Source organism: Polypterus senegalus, chromosome 3 (assembly GCF_016835505.1).
Source record: "Polypterus senegalus isolate Bchr_013 chromosome 3, ASM1683550v1, whole genome shotgun sequence".
Classification (NCBI taxonomy): domain Eukaryota; kingdom Metazoa; phylum Chordata; class Cladistia; order Polypteriformes; family Polypteridae; genus Polypterus; species Polypterus senegalus.
In genome coordinates this window covers 9,420,595-9,427,955 of record NC_053156.1, presented here as the reverse complement: position 1 = coordinate 9,427,955, position 7,361 = coordinate 9,420,595, and positions in this window count along the sequence as shown.

Below are 7,361 nucleotides of genomic sequence, written 5' to 3'. Positions count from 1 at the left end.
TTTTTTGTTAGTTGGTGCCTTTAACTTATACAAAGAGTCAATTACTTTTTGGGGCACTCATTTTTCTGGCCCAAACCACATCATGCCCAGAAATTTAACTTCTCTGGTGGGTCCTTGGATTTTGTCTTTATTGATAGCCCATCCTCTGCTCTCCATGTGGGATATTAAAACTGGCAATGCCTTTGTTACTGATGCTTCATCCCCAGTTAACATTATATCATCCACATAATGGAAACATCGTACCTTTTCCAAATCTGAGCAGGTAGCCAGATCTCTTGCTACAAGTCCATGGCACAACATAGGGCTGTGTAGGTATCCCTGTGGCAGTACTCGAAAGGTGTACTGTCTGTCCTTCCATGTAAATGCACACTGATCTTGACTTTGGGTTGCAATTGGAATAGAGAAAAACGCATTAGCCAGGTCAATAACAGCATGCCACTCTCCTGCATTAGCCATGATGTCTTCTATGATGGTCACAATATCAGGAACTGCAGCAGTCAATTGTGGTGCTTTAGCATTTAGATCGATGGTCATTCTCCATGAACCATCCGGTTTTCTGACTGGCCACACAGGAGAATTGAAAGGGCTAACTGCAGGTCGAATAATTCCTACCCGCAATAACTCTTCCACTGTTTCTACTATTTCTTGCAAACTTCCTGGCAAACGATACTGTTTTAAATTTCCAGGAGTGTCAGGTACTGGAATTTCTAAAGGGGTCCATTTTGCCTTTCCTCTTATTATTGCTTTCACTACTCTAAACATGACATTACGAATCCCAAAAGAAAATGTTCCCCATTCTGTTTGGAATGACTTTCCTGTAAGAATATCTATCCCCAGAATATATTCAGGCAATTCTGAAATTAGCACCTTAGCTTTAAAAGAGTGTGACTTTCCTATTGCTATGTGTACTGTGATTAGTTTCGCCTGTATATCTGAGCCTCTGTATCCATTTACATTTACAATTGGTCCTGAAAAGTTATGTGGATTCCCGTAAATTAAAGTGACTTCTGCCCCAGTGTCCATAAGTGCCATAACCTGATGTGTTTTTTTTCCTTTGCCCCAGTAAATGGTTAGCGGGACGTACGGGCGTCAGTCTCCTGTATGAATGAGCCGTACCTCCCCGCCTACAGGAGACCTGCCATCTCCTCAATATGTTGGTCGGGGTGTGCAGCACTCTTTCGAAAAGTTAAAAAATCATCTTGGTGTTTGTTCAGAGTGTTTCTTTTCCTCCTCACTAGGCGGTGCGGTTGGAGTGATTCTACCCTCATCTGTTGTAGACTTTCTCAGAGCTTGTCATCTCCGAAAAAGTTCCCCTGTTGATTTGCCATCGATATCCATTCTATTTATTCCTGCGTGTAGCAGATCACGCACTATCTTTGCACGGCTTATTCTTTTTATCATATTATGTCAATCTATGGCTCTGACTGGTCTCTGCCTGTCGCACCCAATTCATCTAACTGCCGCAATAATGCGGCCACATCCCATACTGTCTGCTGATTAACTCCGGCGAGCATAGATAATAGAGCCCCTTGTAAATGGTGCGGTGCATTTTTTATTAGCCAGTTTCGCATTCTGGTAGTGAATGCTTCATTATCAGAGCCAGCAAACGCAACTCCTGGTGCGGCTTTATAAATAGCTGATTGCACACCCAATTCTTGCAGCTGCTGAATTGCTTCAGAAGCTGTACGCCAAGATCTATCAGTTTCTTCCGTGTCTCTTGCATCTGGATATGCATGTTTGATGGCGTTTACTACCCATTCCACTATCGATACAATCGCTTGATTCTGTCCCCCTCGTAACGCATTTCTTAATTTAGGATTTGTGGTGATAGAGCCTAAATATTTAATCTCTGTCAACTGACAGCTATCACCCTCTTCATCCCACATACGTAATATCCCCTGCATCAAGCTCTCGCCTGGTTTCTGTCTATATTGTTTACTAATTTCCAGAAACTCTGCTTGTATAAAATTACGTACAGTTCGTGTTACCCTGTGCTGTCCGCCTGGTTGCTCTTTTGCCTTATTTTGCATGACCAGTCTCACATCTATAATTTTACACTTGTCATTACTACAATTTATCGCATCTCCTTCCTCATCGTCCTCCTCCCAGATATTGTCGTCACTATCTGAGTTACGTACAATGCCATCCCATGTTTCTGGGTTCCAATCGCCTTGCATTATGACTCATATTTTAAAAGAGGAAACGGGCTGTGTTTTCCCGTGTTTACGTCACTTAGCATGCAATAAACAGAGAGCTAGCATAGTACATTTAGTCTTCCACTCATTCACCCGAGACGTCGCATTTTCCATGCATTCTCGAGTAATAACTTGCTTTTCTTTGTAGGTTTTCTATTTCTTGTTTGAGTTCCCCACACTCTATAACCATACTTTGCAGTTTATGATCTAATTAATGTACTGCAGTTAATAGAGGCCATCCGATTTCAACGGCGGCTTGTTGTTCCTTTTTTCCCCTGCAGCCTAGCTTGAGTGCCAATACCACCTGTTGGACATTTGAAGGATTAATTTCTCCTTCTAGCTCAGGCCATGCTATCGGGGCAGTATAAGTATTAAATAACTCAGCCACGGGTGTGCGCGCGACCAACCCGGTAAGCGGACTTGACTGAGACCTCCAACAACAACATTATCCGAAGCGTATGTTTTAAATATATTATACATCATAAATATATGGTTTATTAATATAGCCAGAACCCTGCTCGCAGCGGCAGAATGTTTCCAATGGGAGGTTTTAGCTCCTTGGACATATGTTCTTTAATATTGCAGCGTTTTAATGAACTTATTTAAATAATTATAAATAATAACGTCGATATCCCTCTCTTAAGCGATAGGTGGTGACAAACTCACAGAAAAGACAGAATATACTTAGCTTGGTTTAATTTCGGCTTACATTGAAGTACAGACAGGAGAAACAGGCAGGTTTCATTTAGAGGATTTTGGGGACCCGGCGTGTAGAAACTGCTTTCATTGTCACAACGTAGGATGATTTTGGATCAATGTCTTCCGTCCACACGGTTTCTCAAAGTTGGCAATGCCCCAATCTTCTTTTATATTGTTTTCTACACGCCCAGGCTCCCGTTACAATTCCAAACAAGGCCAGACAATTTCATGCTGACATCAAACATTAGGTTCAAATAACACTCAGTCTTCTCTAGTGCTGACAACACAGCCTTCCAGCTTTCCCTGTTTGTCTTTATGCTTTGCTTGGCCTAACAATTCTGAATGCTGACACTCTATGCTAAATCTGGCTCAGCTCTTCATGGCATGTTACATAGAAAAGAATGAAAAATACATTTAAAAAAGGTCTCAAACAGATTCAGTGACACAAATCTTAATATTATAACAAACTTATTATAACACTTGCTAAGGATAACCATTCTTATATTTTAAATAACAATATTAACACTGTGGAGGATGGCCGGCTGTTTATCCCGGCCAATACCCCTAGCCGCCAGGTGGAGCCCTCCTTGCAACATGGAGGTCCCCAGAAAACCAGCAGGGCATCATGGACAATGGAGTTTTTATGCACCGCCCTACTGGATGCCATGGGGGCCACGAGAGGGAGCTGCAGGGAGGACCGAAGAGTTCTTCGTGCCCTATGACCCGGAAGTTTGTCATAGGAAGAGCGACGGGCTTCCGGGGTGAGAAAAGGACTATTTACCCTGACCCGGAAGGAATAAGGACTTCTGGACTGTTGGGCAGGAACACCTTCGGGTCAGGGAGTATAAAAGAATCATGGGAACTCCCAGACAAGGAGCTGAGTTGGGAGGCAGGGTGGCTAAGCGTCTGAGAGTGGAGGATTGGTTTATGGTATTGTTGTTGGAGTATTTGGGAGTGGAGAGTGCTTTGTGCACATTATTGTAATAATAAATATCACTATTGGACTTTTACCTGGTGTCTGACGTGGTGTCTGAGGGTGCAAGGGTGCGAGAAAGCACTTAATCAGTCACAACACAAACATTTCCAAGTTAAAGAGAAGTAGTGTGTTAAAGAAGGTACGAAAAAGAAAAGGAAAAATTTTTAAAATAACGTAACATGGTTGTTAATGTAATTGTTTTGTCATTGATATGAGTGTTGTTCTCATATCTATCTATATATATATATCTCTATCTATCTATCTATCTATCTATCTATCTATATATATGTTGTTCTCATATCTGTCTATATATATATATATATATATATATATATATATATATATATATATATATATCTATATATATATATACCAGCTTGGCAGCGAGAAGTAGTGTGTTAAAGAAGGAAGAGAAAGAAAAGGAAACATTTTGAAAATAATGTAACATGATTGTCAAAGTAATTGTTTTGTGTATTTGGGCAGCGTCACAAAGTTGTTTTCGGTAGCTGCATCAGAAAATGTACCACGATGTCTGACACGCCTCCTTTTTACTGTTTTCTCACAGCTTGGATTTCTGCTGTCATATATATACACACACACACACACACACACACATACATACATACATACATACATATATAAATACATATATATACACATACATATCTACATATCTATATACATATCTACATATACACATATATATATACATACATACATACCTATCTACATCATATATACACACACATACATACATACACACACAAATTATATATATGTGTGTATGTATGTATGTGTGTGTGTGTATATATATATCCATCCATCCATCCATCCATCCATCTCCGCTTATCCGAGGTCGGGTCGCGGGGGCAGCAGCTTAAGCAGAGAGGCCCAGACTTCCCTCTCCCGGCCACTTCTTCCAGCTCTTCGGGAGAATCCCAAAGGCGTTCCCAGGCCAGCCGGGAGACATAGTCCCTCCAGCGTGTCCTGGGTCTTCCCCGGGCCTCCTCCCGGTTGGGCGTGCCGGAACACCTCACCAGGGAGGCGTCCAGGAGGCATCCTGATCAGATGCCCGAGCCACCTCATCTGACTCCTCTCGATGCGGAGGAGCAGCGGCTCTACTCTGAGCCCCTCCCGGATGACTGAGCTTCTCACCCTATCTTTAAGGGAAAGCCCAGACACCCTGCGGAGGAAACTCATTTCAGCCGCTTGTATTCGGGATCTCGTTCTTTCGGTCACTACCCATAGCTCATGACCATAGGTGAGGGTAGGAGCGTAGATCGACTGGTAAATTGAGAGCTTTGCCTTACGGCTCAGCTCCTTTTCACCACGACAGACCGATGCAGAGCCGCATCACTGCGGATGCCGCACCGATCCGCCTGTCGATCTCACGCTCCATTCTTCCCTCACTCGTGAACAAGACCCCGAGATACTTGAACTCCTCCACTTGGGGCAGGATCTCTCCCCCAACCCTGAGAGGGCACTCCACCCTTTTCCGGCTGAGGACCATGCTCTCGGATTTGGAGGTGCTGATTCTCATCCCAGCCGCTTCACACTCAGCTGCGAACCGATCCAGAGAGCTGAAGATCACGGCCTGATGAAGCAAACAGGACAACATCATCTGCAAAAGCAGTGACCCAATCCTGAGTCCACCAAACGGACCCCTTCAACACCCTGGCTGCGCCTAGAAATTCTGTCCATAAAAGTTATGAACAGAATCGGTGACAAAGGGCAGCCCTGGCGGAGTCCAACTCTCACTGGAAGCGGGCTCGACTTACTGCGGCAATGCGGACCAAGCTCTGACACCGGTTGTACAGAGACCGAACAGCTCTTATCAGGGGGTCCGGTACCCCATACTCCCGGAGCACCCCCCACAGGATTCCCCGAGGGACACGGTCGAATGCCTTTTCCAAGTCCACAAAACACATGTAGACCGGTCGGGCAAACTCCCATGCACCCTCAGGACTCTGCTAAGGGTGAAGAGCTGGTCCACTGTTCGCGACCAGGACGAAAACCACACTGTTCCTCCTGAATCCGAGGTTCGACTATCCGACGGACCCTCCTCTCCAGAAACCCCGAATAGACTTTTCCAGGGAGGCTGAGGAGTGTGATCCCTCTATAGTTGGAACACACCCTCCGGTCCCCCTTTTTAAAGAGGGGGACCACCACCCCGGTCTGCCAATCCAGAGGCACTGTCCCGATGTCCATGCGATGTTGCAGAGGCGTGTCAACCAAGACAGTCCTACAACATCCAGAGCCTTAAGGAACTCCGGTATCTCATCCACCCCCGGGGCCCTGCCACCAAGGAGTTTTTTGACCACCTCGGTGACTTCAGTCCCAGAGATGGGAGAGCCCACCTCAGAGTCCCCAGGCTCTGCTTCCTCATTGGAAGGCATATTAGTGGGATTGAGGAGGTCTTGAAGTACTCCTCCCACCGACCCTAACGTCGAAGTCGAGGTCAGCAGCGCACCATCCCCACTATATACGGTGTTGACACTGCACTGCTTCCCCCTCCTGAGACGCCGGACGGTGGACCAGAATCTCCTCGAAGCCGTCCGAAAGTCGTTCTCCATGGCCTCTCCAAACTCCTCCCATGCCCGAGTTTTGCCTCAGCAACAACGAAGCAGCGTTCGCTTGGCCTGCGGTACCTATCAGCTGCCTCCAGAGACCCACAGGACAAAAAGTCCTATAGGACTCCTTCTTCAGCTTGACGGCATCCCTCACGCGGTGTCCACCAACGGGTTCGGGATTGCCGCCACGACAGGCACCGACCACCTTGCGGCCACAGCTCCGGTCAGCCGCCTCAACAATAGAGGCACGGAACATGGCCCATTCGGACTCAATGTCCCCACCTCCCTCGGGGCGTGGTTGAAGTTCTGCGGAGGTGGGAGTTGAAGCTACTTCTGAGAAGGAGACTCTGACAGCCGTTCCCAGCAGACCCTCACAACACGTTTGGGCCTTCTTCCCCCACCATCGAAGCCAACTCACCACCAGGTGGTGATCAGTTGACAGCTCCGCCCCTCTCTTCACCCGAGTGTCCAAGACATATGGCCGCAAGTCCGACGACACGACCACAAAGTCGATCATCGACCTGAGGCCTAGGGTGTCCTGGTGCCAAGTGCACATATGAACACCCTTATGCTTGAACATGGTGTTCGTTATGGACAATCCGTGACGAGCACAGAAGTCCAATAACAAAACACCGCTCGGGTTCAGATCGGGGGGGCCATTCCTCCCAATCACGCCCTTCCAGGTCTCACTGTCATTGCCCACGTGAGCATTGAAGTCTCCCAGCAAAACGAGGGAATCCCAGAAGGTATGCCCTCTAGCAACCCCTCCAGAGACTCCAAAAAGGGTGGATACTCCAAACTGCTGTTCGGCGCATACGCACAAACAACAGTCAGGACCCTTCCCCACCCGGCGGAGGGAGGCCACCCTCTCGTCCACCGGGTAAACCCCAATGCACAGGCTCCAGTGGGGGCAATAAGTAT